This window comes from Neopsephotus bourkii, unplaced genomic scaffold (assembly GCF_033783945.1).
Source record: "Neopsephotus bourkii isolate Nb327-2 ecotype Australia unplaced genomic scaffold, CSIRO-AGI_Nbou_v1 NB_196, whole genome shotgun sequence".
Classification (NCBI taxonomy): domain Eukaryota; kingdom Metazoa; phylum Chordata; class Aves; order Psittaciformes; family Psittacidae; genus Neopsephotus; species Neopsephotus bourkii.
The window spans coordinates 2,210,478-2,227,063 of NW_026900709.1; positions in this window are offsets into that span (position 1 = coordinate 2,210,478).

Here is a 16,586-nt window from a genome sequence, read left to right on the forward strand (position 1 = left end):
CAGTCAACCCTGACCTAACCCTTGCCCACTGCTGCTCATCTCCTCCTTGAAGGCAGGCTGTAAGCCCAGTGGCCTCCCTGCTCCCTCCACAGGGTCACTGAACATCATAACCATGCCTACTGAGCTCACCCCTCTCCACACTGACTTCTAAACGCTACCAATAAGTAGGTATTTTTTTCTTAAGGCCTATCCTGTTATTGTTGCTTATGAAAACACAGAACAGACAATGGGATCATTCAAATGAAAAATAGTGTATTACTTAACGACTGCCTGGACTTACCAGAGGTTTCGCCCTAACCCTACATTTTTTTTACTACATCCTCCAACACTAAAACCCTTTTAAATTTTTTCTTATTATTTCAATTATGTTAAGGTATTAGAGAAGCATAGGCTTTATTGCATTACTGCCATAAAAGTAATAAGAACATTCATGTATTATCTGTTCTGGACAATCACAACTGATATAAAATTGGCATTATTAGGTACATTATGAGGTAAATTATTTCCTTTTCCTTATTTTCTTATTTTCTCTTTTATGAGTTACTTATCTATCTACAGGTTCAAGAGGTTTAAGAATGATAAATTCCTTATAATCTACAGATACAATAATCTCCAATGTAATCTATTTTAATTTAAAACTCTGTATAAAATCTAGACAGGGTGACAATCTGCTTGAATCCAGATAAGTTAGCATTACCTATATCCTTTATTCAGATTTCTTATATTTCAAGAGTGAAAAGAAAATCTCTGTAACAGCAGAATGAGTTAAGCAGGCAGTCAGGAGAGAGCATTATTCTGCTTTCATTATTGACTTCATTAGTTTATATTAAAGTTACAATTCTATTTCAAGATAGTATTTGCCTGTGTGAAAGAAAAAAAGCCAACACAACGCACCTTTCTTTATTTCTAAAATACTCTTTATCAAAAGAGCTAGTCTCGGGTGTCCATTACACCTGAGCATTACTGCTGAACATTTGTCAATTCACTAGTAACTGGATCTATCTGTATGTAAAGATTTTTATTTTATATATTTATAACTAGACTTACTTGCTAGATTATAAACATTGCAAATGTAATAAGAATATGAATGTACAATATTATTTTAAGCAATACAAATACTTACAATTTGATTATTATACTATTTATACTTATATCTAAGCATACCCTTCCCAATCTTAATCTAAACAGTTATCTTCCAATTGAACACACTTTAAAGTAAAATGGGGGGAGAACCTCAGAAATCTGAAAATGCCACATATAATATTCTCTAATTAAATCAATAAAAATATGTTATGAATGCCATGCAGTATTTCTGACTTGGTTTCAGGATTGCTTAACTAAAAGCAATAGTCAGAGCCAGTTCAGCAACTAATTATAGGGTCACATATATCATATTTGACCTTTTTGTAATTCTAAATATTTTTTTTTTCCTTTTTGCAGACCTCCTCTTGAAATCATCCTGCACTTCAAATTCCTATTGAAGCCACAGGAATTTTTCTTGGAGCTGAAGCCACTGTAGGATCCTTAAGGTTTGTTTGCCATCTCCTTCCCTCCTGCTAATGGCTGCAATACTGTTAAAGTCTGGTCAACAAAACTCTGTAAATGCCTCCATATTGCACAGGAGCCTTGGTATTCTAAACCCAGCATCTCTTGATCCCTACAGTGGGCAGGTCACTATCCTGGTACAGCTCAGAATAAATGACAAGGCAAACCCTTACTTACTATACATCAAAGAAACATGGTCTGAGAGGAAACAGGTCCTTCCTTGAAGTCATGTCTGTATATTGTAAAGTTAAAGCAGATAAACTAAACCCATTTTTGTGTTTTAATAAGTAACGCTCCTAAAGTGCTAAATATTGAGGGATTTCATTATAGGAGCACCTCAGTTTCTCGCTGAATTATCTATTAGCCTCTTTGGTACTGCAACATTTTTAACCCTTTCCCATGCACTGGAAGGGACAGCAGAGATGATCTGCAGTGCTATGAAGGCCATATTATCATGGTTATCTAAATTTAGCTCCCATTAAAAAAAAAAAAAGCCCATAAAAGGGTTTTTAATTAAGCTGAAAATGTATCAGAAATTTCAAGTAAAGGCCTGATTAGACATTGTGTTCCTTTGTTTTTATTACTCACAAAGACGACCAATATTCTGTCCAGAGTATTTTACTCCCAAGAGAAATGTTCCCACAGCTCTTGCTTGTATCAGCACATGACACATATTGGAAAGGTATGGCTGAGGATAAAATTAAATACTAGCGTTGTAAAAAGCTTTTAGCTCTTGCTAATGAGTACATTTATTTTTTTTTGCAATGACAGCAAATTAAGACTACTGTGTTTAAATAACATTAAAACATCCATAATTTTTATAGGCTTTGAAAAGCAAAGGCATCAGCAGGCACAACAAAGCGACCATTTCAGAGAATGACTTGCAGGCTGTTCTTTTATAAGTCATCTGTCACAGGCTGTTTTCAAGGTTGTGCCATCGATCAAAACTTACAAGACTTGTTTGAATTAGTTATGGGGCTACAGGTAGGTACAGGAATGCTGTGCCTGCTACAGGTAAACAGGAGTCTGTTGTTGACTTTGTGGAGATGAGATTAAATTCTAATGTGCCTGTTAACAGTTATCTCAAACTTCCTTAATTCTTCATGAACATTTGCACCTGCTTTGAATATGTGTTTACCTGCATCATCAGCACACAAACATTTTCCTAACAAACTGTTTCCTTTCTTTTCCACTCAGACTCACCAAATTCAAGAAAACTGCTTTCTGAAGGAATGCAAGTACAGGAAATACAAATAAATGTTTTTGGTTTAAATCTCTGTGAGCAGACATATTTATGCTGAATACTTTATGTTGTTGAAAATATTCTCCCTTAACCACTGCATATACTTGTAGAAACCAAAGTGAATTACATGGAGAAAAGCTTGCTGTTTTGGAATCATGAAGAACTGAGGCATTTTCAAAGCCAAAAGTGAAATTTTGAATCAAACAAAACTTTCCATTTGCTAACAGTCCCATTAATGGGCCCAGTATGTCTGAAAATAATTATTTGACTAGGGAGGGGGTAGATGTTGGGATTGGATGCACCTGAGATGCTGCTGCTAATGGGGTGAAAGAATTGAATTCTTAAATCAAGACTGCATGATGCAAAGTAGTAAAAGCCTGGAAGCTTGTACTCTGATTTTTCCTGAGTCCGCCCTAAGGAACGAATTAAATTATTATCTCTTGCAAGAATAATGAGAAAAGATTAGAATCTCTGTTCTGAGAGTCCTCAAAGAAAATTTTCCCTTCACACAGGACATCTTCATAAATGAACAAAGCACACAGAGATCTGGATAAAGGCAGCATGATACTCTCTTCCTCTTCACTTCCATCAGTCAGCAAAACTAATGAAGTTAGAAACTATATTTTCAAGTGCTTTTTCTTCTCCTTTGTCCTTTTTCAGATGGGTATCTCTATTGATGGATCTACAAGGACTACTCTTAGCTAAGAAACTCCTGCTGGTTTGGGCTAAAGGCAAAGTGTACGAGATAATAACAGTTCCAGCATATCAGAGAGGGAGCATGAGAAAATATTTGGGGCTTTCTGATTAAACCATTGACTGGGGAATTTGGCTTCAGCCTTTGAGCATTGATGTGCCAGGGTAAATCTCTCACCTTTGTCTGAAAACGTGTAAAGTAAATTCTCCCTGGTGGTATTTCTTTCCCATGCAACCTTGATACATAAGCTTCCCTACAGAAGATAAATTATTAGGTCTAGGCACTTATAAAGAACCAGTTTCTTCTTACAGGACTTAAATAGAAATGAAAGTTGAGCAACTTCGTATTTTTCAAATCGTGTTGCCCTTGCTGGAAGCCACCAAAATTCAATTTGTTTGACATCTACTGGAATAGCTGAACATTTGAAGGCTATCTGGTAGCTAGGAAACTGGAAATAACATGTCTGGATTGGACAGTCACTGGCAAAGGCACAACGGCATAATTTTAACATGCGTTACTTTGGGCTGTGCCAGCTCTTGTAGTACCAGAAGACATCTGGTGAGTGAAAGAAAATGCTGTACTGAAAGATTCTAATGCTATGCAAATACCTGACATGCTAGAAGAGACCAAAGTTGCAATTCCTATTTGACCAGCTGTCATAAATAAGGTGTACTTATATGTACATTTCTCCCAGAGAGTCCAAGGAGCTCAAATGGCATCTAATATTCTGTGCTTACAAAATAAAACCCCTATATAACCATAGCACAAAGTTACTTATTCACTCAGATACCATTTCAAAGAAACATATCTGTTTCTTTTTAAGAAGAATTTTAATTGGAACCTTTCCAAAGACTCAAAAATTAAGAACAGTGTTACAGCAAAAGGGACAGCATTCAAATTTAGAGCAGATGTTTCACTGTTAATTAATGCTACTATGAAAAATATCCTAGAACAGCATAATGTGATACTTATTTACCCTTTCCTTTCAGGAAAAAAAAAAACATATACAGAAATAACTTGCAAGTTTTTGCGACATATTCAAAATTTAGACTGATAGGATTAGATTCTTTAATCAAATACAACCCCAAAACTCAATGACGCACAGATCAGATTCAGTTTATGCAATCACCTCCCCTCCGGAAGACTGCTTGTGTTTTGTCATGTAGATAATGCCTTGGTAAAAGATTTTTTAAACCTTGCTCCCCACAAAGGAGATTAACAGCAAACTGGCAAAATCACAAAGGACGAGTGATTTTCCTACCCTACCCTGCATGACTACTTGCCCATAAACACTTCCCCATTTCCCATAGACACTGAGCAGTGTTCCTAGCCAGCCAGTGGCTAAATGGTAACTAATCCTTGTTCTTTTGTATACATACAACACTCAAAGATATATAGCTTCTATTTCTGTAGACATTTTTCTCCCTTTAAGGCCTCAAAATCACAAATCAGTCTTGTAAACTAAACAAATTACCATAATGTTGCTCTGAGCTAGAACTCTAAGCCAGAGAAATTAAATTGAAATTTTGAAAGTAAATTTGCACTCATTTTCCATGAACTTTTGAGTGATGCTTTTTCCCATGGGAATTCAAACAAGCAAAGCAAATTCGAAAAAATAACTTCTAAGTAATTGCCTCACAGGTGATATGTCTCAGATGCTATCCTACTTGGCAGGAATTGATTGCCCAAATTCTTGGTCGCAAATAAGAAGTAATTAAATAAGACAAGGCAGAATCTGATCACTTTTGGTAATAAAATCAGATATGCCACATAGACAATGTTTCTCTTAATAAATGAGAAATATACAGCCTTCCTCATCCTCACTATGAAATATAATTAAATTTTAGAAAACTGACTGATAACATATCATTTTTTTCTTGGCTGCCCTTTAACAGAGTGATCAGGGTGGTCCAGTTGCAGGTAAGAGCCCCTGTACATGTCTTGTGTGACATTATGACATTACTCTGCAGCTTTGGGAAGGTGGCTAGATCATTTGATGGAATTTTACTCTGAGCACGTGCAGGCAAAGCCCTTCCTTCTCCAACATAGAATTCATGATCGTCTCAGTCCAGGTATTGGGATACCAAACCACTGGGGGCTTTCCATTTGCAGGAACTTCTGCAAACATAGACAGTTATTCAGCAAAAAATGGCAGAAAGGGTTTAGTTTTTCTACCTTTAGAGTAACAATAAACTAACAATTTCTAATATCCTGCCAGTGATTATTCACACTAATTTGCGGTAGTGAAAGCCAGTTTTATGCCTACCTTTGTTAATTCCAAGTACTGATGTGAAAAGTCAGGACTGAGGAAAAAAAATCATAGTAAATATCAATGAAAAAAATAAAATCAATGCTAGATGATTGCCATTGCTTTTTTGAATTTTAGTACAGTAAACACACTATTTGTTTCTGTTTTTTCTACTCAATTAAACAAACTAACAAATTACATGTCTATAACACATATAAAATAGGTGGAAATGAAGAAAAAAAACCCATGTAAATGCTTTCTGACTGTTCATGAACTTAATTTTGTTATAGCAGTGTAAATATTGTTTTAAAATGTCATTTCAATACTGGCTGATTAGGAAAACTTGGGAAGCAGAAAATGCTATGGTTTTGGATGACTATAGGAGACTAAGAGTGTCAGCTTAATCCACTCAGTATTGCATCTGCTCTGTTTCAAAAAATATATATTTTCAAATATTTTTCCTTTTATTTCAAGACAAAAAGAAAAAGGGAATATTTTCAATGCATTGAAGTTGTTGCGCTAAGTAAAATAAAACTATTCTCCCATCCTTCTGAAGATGAATGCATACACATATGCTGATAAGACAAATAAACACAGCTGGAGACAAATTCATAATAAAGCTCTTTTCCTAATGTGCTGCGCTGCAACTTCAGGTTGTACATACCCACCATACCCATTAATATGTAGCAAATCTGTCGTGCTATTTCATGCATTACTTGTGACAAATTCTTGCTCAAAACACTATCTGCAAGGAAAACAGCACAGAACATGACCTCAGGCCTTGAGCATGGATGGAAAACTTTGGATTTCTAATTTCTAATGCATTTCAGGTATTTGGAAAGAAAGAAGTTGCTATGAAAGCATCTTTATAAGAAGAGTGACCAGATCTTTGCTGCCCATTTATGAAGAGTACACAGAAAAAGGGCAGAAAATATGTAGATATTTAAGACAAAAAAAAAACCAACAAAAAAAAAAAAAACCACCCACAAAAAAGCATATAAACAAAAAAAGCCCAAACAAATATTTATGTACATCTTTTATATGAAATATGCTCTACTTGGCATATTTGGAAAGCATGTTATTGTGACCAAAAGCAAGGACTACTTTTATTTCACTTTCTCCCTACTAGAGAAGCTGTCTGCACAATTGGTCTAGAACAGCTAGAGAGGATGATAACATGGAACAACCTCCTGAAATAAGCTTTCAACCCAAGCCATCAGAAGTGACATGCTGCATCTGTTTTTAGGTTGTCTTTTTTACTCTACGTGAAGATTCTCTGGTCTTTGCAGTGTTTGAAGAACTGACAGTTTTCTAAAATGTGATATTGTACGATTCTTACTGTAATTGTAGATACAGTACCTCAAGAGAATAACATTAGATGTGTGTTAATAATTAATAAAATGAGTCTGAGGAAATAATTTGAATATCGAAAGAGAATCTTGAGTAGTTCATGAATCATCAACAGCCGCTGTGGAAAGCCTGCGAGAGCCAGCACACTGCATGAAGTGCAAATCAACGTTTAACAATTGCTCTAACCTGACAGTTGGAAAAGATAGCCTTTGACTTGGTGGATATGAAGAATGAAATTCAAACCTATTTCTAAGCCAATGTTTGAAGGCAGAAATGGTGACTTGAATCTCGGGGTGTGGTTTTGTATTTTTTTCTTGATTGGCACTGTGTTCAGTCTAATGTTCCCTGACAGACACTCTACTACAGCACGTTAACATAGACTCTGGCACCAGTATCTCAATTTGCTAATTCTGAGGAATGTATTTCTTTAAAAATTGCTGGAATTACAATGAAATGTGCAATAAAAATTACAGAGTCTATAAGGAACTGAGTAGCTGGCTATTATAATTAATTGTTGTATTTTACCAGGGTGTTGTCATACACGTAGATATATTCTTGGCAGAAGCCAGTCAAAAATTTACATCATTGATCTTGGATTTTATTGAATCAATACAGTTTGTTGTGTGCTGCAAGCGATTCTCTGCATCAAGCTATGTTTTTGGAGCTCTTAAAATTGGCAGAGAATATGCTGTGGGAAAAAGAAAGGGACAAATGGTAAAAATACACATACATATACATTTACACGCAGAAGAGTAATTCACACTGCCTACATTTGTCAAGATCAAACATCTTGAAAATATGTCTGATTGAAAACAACATCAATCCACATTTTCTAAACAACATTATACACTATAGTGAAGTTGATACCAGTTTAAAACCCAAGAAAAAAACGACATTACCCAGTGTATTTAATATTTACAGTTCACGGCTTTGGATACAGAAACAGTGCTCCATGTAAGTAAAGGGAAATGTGTTCTGTTATCCACAAAATCTTTGAAATGGTTAGCATGAATCATGAGACCCCTGTGACCATTGAATAAACCCCAAAACAATCCTGAACCACTAATTTTCAAAACCTGAAAATGAATGATTGACTTTTCTACAAAACAGTATTTTTCATGTGAGCGCTTTTAACCTCACAACCTTCCCAACAAGCATCTGGGGAAATCCTCATGTAGCAAGGTCCAGTACTTGTTTCCACAGCATTGCTAACCTTGCAGAAAATATCGGAGATCCTGCAACCATGGATAACTTCCAGTTCTAATACAGCAAATTTTATACAAATGACCTGCAAATAGATTTGCAACTTTGGCCAGGATGAATTTAATTTGCATAAATGACAGAAGGTGACTCAATATTAGGACACCAGAATTTATTTCACTGCATCCACTACTGAACATTTTAATTCTATTTATTTGTCTCCACCTCTAGGGTAGGAGGTGTGTGATCTCTCTTTGCTAAGACAGGCAGCATGAGCATGACTTGAATGTGCAGGAGGAGCAGGAAGGCAAAGCCTATGTCTCCATACCTTGTTGCTCGAGAAAGGTAACTTGCATGAGAACTGTGGCTCTACTCATGCCCACTTCTCATAGGCTCTTTAATGCTATACTTTGCCATAGATACAGTTCTCTCTTGCACCCACCTGTGCTTTAAACCTAGTTTTCTGAGAAACTGCTAAATTGCAAGAATATGGACACTTGATACAGCTGTTTTTTCTCTCATACTTTCCTTCGCTTTTGCAGATCCAAATCTAGCAAATTCAAGTAGACTGCAAATGTCTCATAGAAGGTAATTAAAAATATCTATGTTTAAAAATACCTTTTTAATATATTAAATGTGATGTCAGCTCATGGAAAGATGTTTTCCTAATGCTATATCTGACTCACTCTCTCTTGATAAGTAAGCACCACAACTGACTATTTGTGATAGGCATATGGTAGTTACACACTCCCCACAAAGACTTCAGCCCCCTTTCAATATGTTGGAAAGGACAGCTCATCCTTTCTTTTCCCCACCTCCCTCTATGTTAAATTTGCAGTTCACTCACAAGATAAGAGAAAAATTTATAAGCTTTCAATTTTGGGCAAAGACGAAGCTGTCATGTAATGTTAGAACTGAGTTCAAATTTAGAAAACAAAAAGTCCATGAGGTGGCATTTCTTTTCTGAATAGCTTACTGTTCAGAATAGTTTACTGTTGCAGAAGAAAGACACTATCTTTTTTATTTATGTATATAATCCATTCAAAACCAAAGCAAAGCAGCAATAAATTCTTGGTCACCAGGTCAGTGATGCTTACAACCAGAGCATAAAATTGTCTTGTTTTCTGCTTGCTTTCATCTAATTTCATTTTCAAAACATTATATACCTTCATATAGCATATTTATTTACATTAATGTGTTAAACCTGTTTTGCCTCTTAAGCAATTTAATCCCAGTTTATCTGGTGCTTTTGCTTAGTCATTTGTGATTTATAAAGATCTGTGATGGTATATTCACACCTCTAGATAACATGAGCAGGATGTGAATTTTGCTGCATATCCCAGTGATCAGCAAGAAGCCAGGCACACAAAACAAATGATTTACTACCAGAATATAGTCAGAAGTCTTTATGTTATTTCCTACTTCCTCTCAACTGCACATTGGAAAAAAGCGATGACAGTAACTTTCTTTGATGCAACAGACTGGCAGTTTGACATATCTTTCTTTAGTCTTCATTTACCCAAGACTATTACCTGGCTTGCATCTCTTTTCTTGATCTAGAAAACAATTTCTGATTTCAGGAAAGCCATTCTGCTTATAAAAAGTCCCTTAATAAAGAAAAAGGCTTTAATGAAGCTGTTGAAGCTGCTTAACAGTAATGTCTGCAAACAACTACGAAGAGTTATTTTCCTTTTTCATTTCAATCACTCTAATTATTTGAATGGTTAACAATATTAATGTCATGGTGATTCAGAACATGATGATACAATGTTAGAATACAAGCCTAGCCTCTAGAATACTGCTAAGAAGTCAAATGAAAATGATCACCAAAAACTACTACTGTTCCTGAATTAAGTAAATCAGAAGCCTCAGCCCTTCTACCTGTACTTAAAATCATAGTTTTCTCACCCATTGACAGCTTTGTACTGAAAAGGTGAGAGTTTTCTGAGTTGGGAGACAGAATTCCTTCATGTTATGGGAACTGAAGCAGGGGATCTGGTTTTGCCATTGGCTACACGGTGCATGTCAGGTCAGCAGAGAATGTCTCTGCTCTTCAAGGCAACCAGCATCAGTAAACTGTAAGTAACATCTCCAGGAGACTTTGATTCAATTAACTTTACTGATTAGAAGTGCCAAGTGCATCTTGTGGAAATAACTTAGAAGAATTTACGATTACAGCATGTGGTCCACCTACTGGGGCAGGTTTAGGATTACTGGGCTTTGGAGATGCATACTGTTTGAGCTGCTTAGCATAACTACTAGGAAAACTAAAAAGAAGGAGAAGCAATAGTTTCACAGAATGCTCTTCTATTAAACTGGGCACATGGATAAAACACTGCCTGAGAAAGAAGTCCACTCTTAACAGAGCTGCTTGCAAAGATCCGACCAATGTGAAACATACTCCACACTCTGCAAACACTAGAAGATGAGCCCAGTGTAACCCTGTCTATTGGTTTCTTGATCTATTGCTTTTGTATCTTATTTTCTTTTTTATTTTAATTTCCATGCCCTCTGCCCCTCTGTTTTTCCCTCCCAGTAGTAGCACCATGACCAATTATTAGCTTTATTAGCTGGTAACCTTATTAACCACGAGTTGCAACTTATGAAGCAGAAGACTCTCAACTACCAAGGTAGAGATATAAGCAAGGCCAATAAAAAGAAAATGAAGTGTTTCCTTGGGCCTGGCCACACAATGGCAAATCTCGGGATAGGAATTTGCCTGACGAAAGATAGGGGTGAAAAGGCAGAGGTACAATAAGATGACTACTAGTTACTAAACAGTGATATCTGCTCTGAAATATGATTAAAATCATATTCTCCAGAACAGATATTAGGATTGAGAAAGCTCTGAATGATACAGTGAATGAATAAATGATAAAACGTTTATCAATTGTGGCAGTGACCTGAAATAATAACAAAAAGATAGCTACTTTAGTCCCAGTTTTGCTTATGTCATTAAAATTTAAACCTGATTAAACTGAGTCAGTCTGGGTTTATAACCTGTCAGAATGACAAAGGGACTGGCACATTTGTCTTCCAACACATTATGGGGATTTACATTTTGCACCTTACAATTATATCTATATTAAAACGACTGAACACACCGAATGTGAAAAGACTGATTCATAATAATAGCACTAAAGGCAATAAAGAGTTAAGGACACTAGAAAGAAAATGAAGCAGAAAGTAAAAGAAGTTTTGTATAATGCAGAATAGAAGGAAAAGAAACATCTCTTCACTCTTGCCTCTTTATTAATAGTTTATATAAAAAAGATGTACATGGAAGGGCTTTCTGCCTAAAGAATCAATACCAAAATGAAAAAGCCACCAATAGTTTTCAAGCCCTTCATCTCGTTTTCCACTAAACACAGTTCATCTGGGGGAGATACACCTTAAACTTTGAGTTCCATATATGTCTATAATTTCTGCTGTGAGTTTGGCTTTTTTATGGGACTTTGATCTAGAAGTCAATAGACTAAACAGAGGTGAATAGGTAAATTATTTTTCTTTCCTGTAAATGTTTTTGTCTTATTAAGCCACTTTTCCACTCCAAGCAAGATGGAGGGGGAAAAAAAAATCTCTAGAATTAATCTTTATTTTAAAATGTCAGTGGTTAAATTTTTTAGACTTTTAAAAATTTAAGCTTGAGTTTGAAAATATCTCCAAAATACATCTTTATTGGTTTGCATAATAATAATAATTTCCCATGAAAATTTCTTGGCTCTGTGGAGTTTATTAAATGTTTTATTTTGTTAATACTAGCAAAACCCATTCTTTTTCAATGAAGAATGGTTTGGTTTGCAAAAGAACAAGAATAGAGAAAAAAACTGTAACTGGAGCTGAGCCTTGCCCAATACGTTTCTGCAGTTAAATAATACGAAAAGCATAGCTTTGGTTGCTATTTCGGGAAATCAATCAAAACCAGTGGAGCTGCAGCAACTTATACCTGTTGTGAATCTGCCCGTTTAACCTTCAACCTCAGCAAACAACTAATTCTATCACATTTTGCTTTTTAAAATGTTTAGTAGTATTAAATCTTTAAACTTCAGTTTTGTCACTTCCCTGCAAGATTCAACCTAAATGTTTGTATTTTTTTTGTGTTCACCTCAAGCTTTCTCCTAAAACAATTGTATGTTCATTAAAAGCAAAGTCAACATAGCTAGAAGTTAAATAAGATTCTAAGTACTTCTTAAGAATATTTGCATGGCATTTAAAATCTAAAGTCAAGGTTTTATGATTTTCCCTTTTATAAATTCAGTATTTGAAGATAACTAGCAGAACATAATCTGAAGATAAGTCTGTTGGTCAAGAAAACACAGGGCCAGGGCACTCTCAAAGAAGATATATGTTTCATAAAAACATAACAAAAGGAAGAGAGATATAAATAAGAAAATAAATCTATAGTCTGCAGTTAAAATTCTTGCTGCATGTAGTACATCATTCTGTTCCTAAGTGTCTGTTGCTGGGCTGGGGTTTCTAAAATTAACACCGCAATAGCCTACATAGCCACCAAAACGCACACAAGAAAACATTGCTGAACTGGTTATTCTCAGTGCAAACATATGTTTGTTATTTTCCCAGTGTGTTTCTGTCCCTTGGGATAAAATTTTGAATTGGATCTTTGAACAGTCAATGTGCAAATGCTAAGGTAAAAGTGTGCATTTTTTTTTAGTAAAAACTGAAATACTGAGGAGTTTTAACAGTTACCTAATATTTACAGGCATCAAATTTACCCTTGCTAGAGTCATCATCACTTATAAAATCAAAACAGTTTAATACACATGCATCCAATCAAATTTACCCTTGCTAGAGTCATCATCACTTATAAAATCAAAACAGTTTAATACACATGCATCCAATGATATTAGGAAAGTAAGCATAATTGCTTTATAGCCTATGAATTAAGAAATTAAAAAAAAATCCCATTTTTTACTTAATAGAGAAATTATATATTGTTGATATGTGCTACATATAGATAGATACATATATATATATATATATAAAGTGTTTGATGTGTTCATTCAGTGCATTTGAGTGCACTGATGTGTTTACAAGAACAGCTTTCCCCTAAACACGACCTCTCTGTGTTGCAATTCTGTTCTCACATAGGTGTGTAAGAAGGGCAAAGTTTGATGCCTAGTTGATTAGGAAAGCATAAGTAGATTTCATTAAGAATAAACTATGAAATAGAAGATTAATATGACCAAGAAATAGGGTAACTGCCACTCAAAGCACAGCAAGTAGCAGCAAGATTCATGGCCCTCCATGGTAGCTGTGGTAGAAGCCTTTCATAGAGCTCTCTCCATTAACACCCTGTAGCTCCATGCCCAGCATCTGAGGAACACTGGGAATTTTAATGAGCATGGCTAAAAGTTCTTGGGAATGACAAAACCAGAACCCAACCTGATGTTTGCCAGTTCTGATCTGTACAGCAGGTTTTGGAAAACATACCATGCTCAGCCATTACAATGGAAAAGATCAAACTGGAAGGGTACAAAGTGGCATGGAACTTTCATTTTGATGGTAGTCCACACATGTATTTGGACTATTTTCCTTTCCTGTGAAGCCCACATACACTCCTTTCAAATGACAACTAAACCAACAGATACAGAAATATTTGGCTGAGGCATTCCTGCGGCTTTAGGCTACTTTCTTTGGTAAATTTTGTACTGGCTTTTAAACAAGAGATCAGACATGCGGCATAGTATTTGAGAATGTACACATTTGTGTTTCACAAACACAGCAAAAGAGCTAATTAAGCCAGATTTCTCTCTGCATTTCTATCCTGCATATGCACGCAGAAATAAAAGAATACTTTTTGCCTGATTACTTGAGCATATTCAGACTCCTGTACATAATGAAGAATATAAAAAAAGAGATTAAACAGCTAACACATTTGGTTTGGGGGAAAAAAAACCACCAAAACCAACACAAAAACATGCTTATGTATAGAAATGAATGAATTTGCAGTGAAAACAGATTTTCAATGAAAGGAGTTTATGTCCCTGAAAAGACACAACATGTGAAAGTATCATTAATTATTAGTGTATCTTAAAAGCATTTGTCAGCTTACTGTGGAACTGAAACCCCATAGGACAATGTAATTACCCACATTTCTTGTTTCTAGTAGAAATGACAAAAATAGATTTATATCAAAAGTACCCAGTTATGACTAGGTCACTTTTTCACCTTCATGCTTTCACTTCTGTATTAAAGCGCTATCCTTAACTGGGATTTTAATTATTTTTTTCCCATGGAGATGTCTGGGCTGACTATTGCTCTAACATTACAGGATAGATGTAACCCAGACTGCATAATGCAAGTCATTTCAGCTACACTTGCTAGAATCCAGCCATAAAATGGATATGGACCCTAATGCAAACAGCAGACCAGATATAGAATTTGGTTCACTTAAAGTCTTCATGCAGACAATTTAAAAGACTAAGAACAGAAGTAAGAGCACTTTAGGAAAACAGGTAAATGTGATAGCTGAGTCTAAACCAGATTCTCTATATTTCACCTTACATACAAAATAAGAGCAGGTAAGCAACAGTCTATCAACAAAGATATTTGCTTGGTTTGCTTGGAATTTATTAGGCAGTTTTCAATTTCTGAATACTGGGATGCACTAGAACATCTTTATTCAATACCTGAGACACTGCTCTTTCAGAGATAACATTTGGAATACTGTGACCTTTTCAAAGCATAATACCACTTTTGTTGTTGCTAAAGCGTTAGTTTCAACATTAGCTTGTGACTGTCCACTGCATGGCACCCCAGTAGCTATAAACCCCACAATATTAGTTCTGCACAGTATCTTCTGTCACAGTCACTTAGCTCTTCCTGTGTTATGACTGATCATAGTCTGTCTTTTAAGAACCTAGTTTCTTTATGTGATTTTCAGTTCAATATTTAGAAGCATCTTCAACCAGGAGATACTACAGCCACCAGGAAGAGAAGGTAGCTTCTTTGGACTTGTCTCTAGGTGCTCTCCAGAGCTCAGAGTCAGATACACTCCTACACCCGACACCGCAGGGCTCTGTTCTGCTCATTCAGTTAGCAGAAGTAACATGTCTTCATACCATTTTAAAAAACCCTCCGCACTTCCAAGCCACACACTTCAAATTCCATTCACTGCTGAAAGACATCAAGTACTAATGCCTCATAATTTGCTAGTTACTTCATGATCCTACTTACAAGTAAGATTCAACTAAAAATCCACAGAGAATGTTAGCATATTAGCACTACTGAATTATGGCAGGTCTTCCCATTGCTCCAGAAACCTTACATATTTAGTTGAAAAAACATAAGCTGTTACCCAGCTAATAGGAAATGGTGTAGTTGTTGGGAGATGAATTTTCTGGAAGCCAGAAAATGCGTTGTTATTATTATTAGGAAAATGGGCACTCATCCTCCCCACAGGAGTTCTAACTATGGCTATGGTCCAGTTTATAAGCATCATGATGTGCATGATAAAAATGTGTAAATGAAAGGATGGAAAACAGCCCTTGGGTTTTATTATTGCGGAATCAAGGATCATTAAGAGATCTCTCAAACTGGAAACTTCAAACTGGAAAGTTCTTCTTCCTCTATGGATTTCTCTCATAAAGGAATTATCTAAAACATGCCTTCCATGATATTTCTGTGTAACCTACATGGAGAAGTGCAAGACTGCAGATCACTTCTGACCTTGTTGAATGCACAAGAAATGAATAGTATGATGGCAACTTTGCAGTTTCTTTGTATACAGATATTCACAAGTCTGATACTACTAAGCTTTTAGCTTTCTGATATTTATTTTCACGCATAATACAGAAACACCTAGAGGCCCTCACTGGAACACAGAAATTGTATATGTACATAATAAAGCTCTGACCCTGAAAAACTCAGAGTTTAATATAAACAGTTTAAATAAACACTGTAAGAAGACAGATAATATCATGTTGCAGACAGGGAAATGAAGCTGTGCTGCCCAGCAGCCTGGTAATTTGCTTTTTGGCCTGCCTGTGTCTCCCCAGTTCTGGTTATGCCACTCCCCTAGACAGCATTCCAGAACATTCAGGTATCTCACAGTGTGGAACTTGGGGTAATTCAGTTCAGCACTGCTGTCAGCGAGCTTCCTGTAGTGTGACAAATTGAAACCCAGCACTTTCCTTGGTCAGCCACTGGCCAATGCTATGGCTGCTCCTGGGAGCCTGATGGACTTTGCTGGGAGAAACTAAAACATACAAACACCTGGAGGAACTGGTTACTCACAGCTGCTGCCCCACTCCCATTTGTAAGAGATGATGGATTATGGTCCCCTC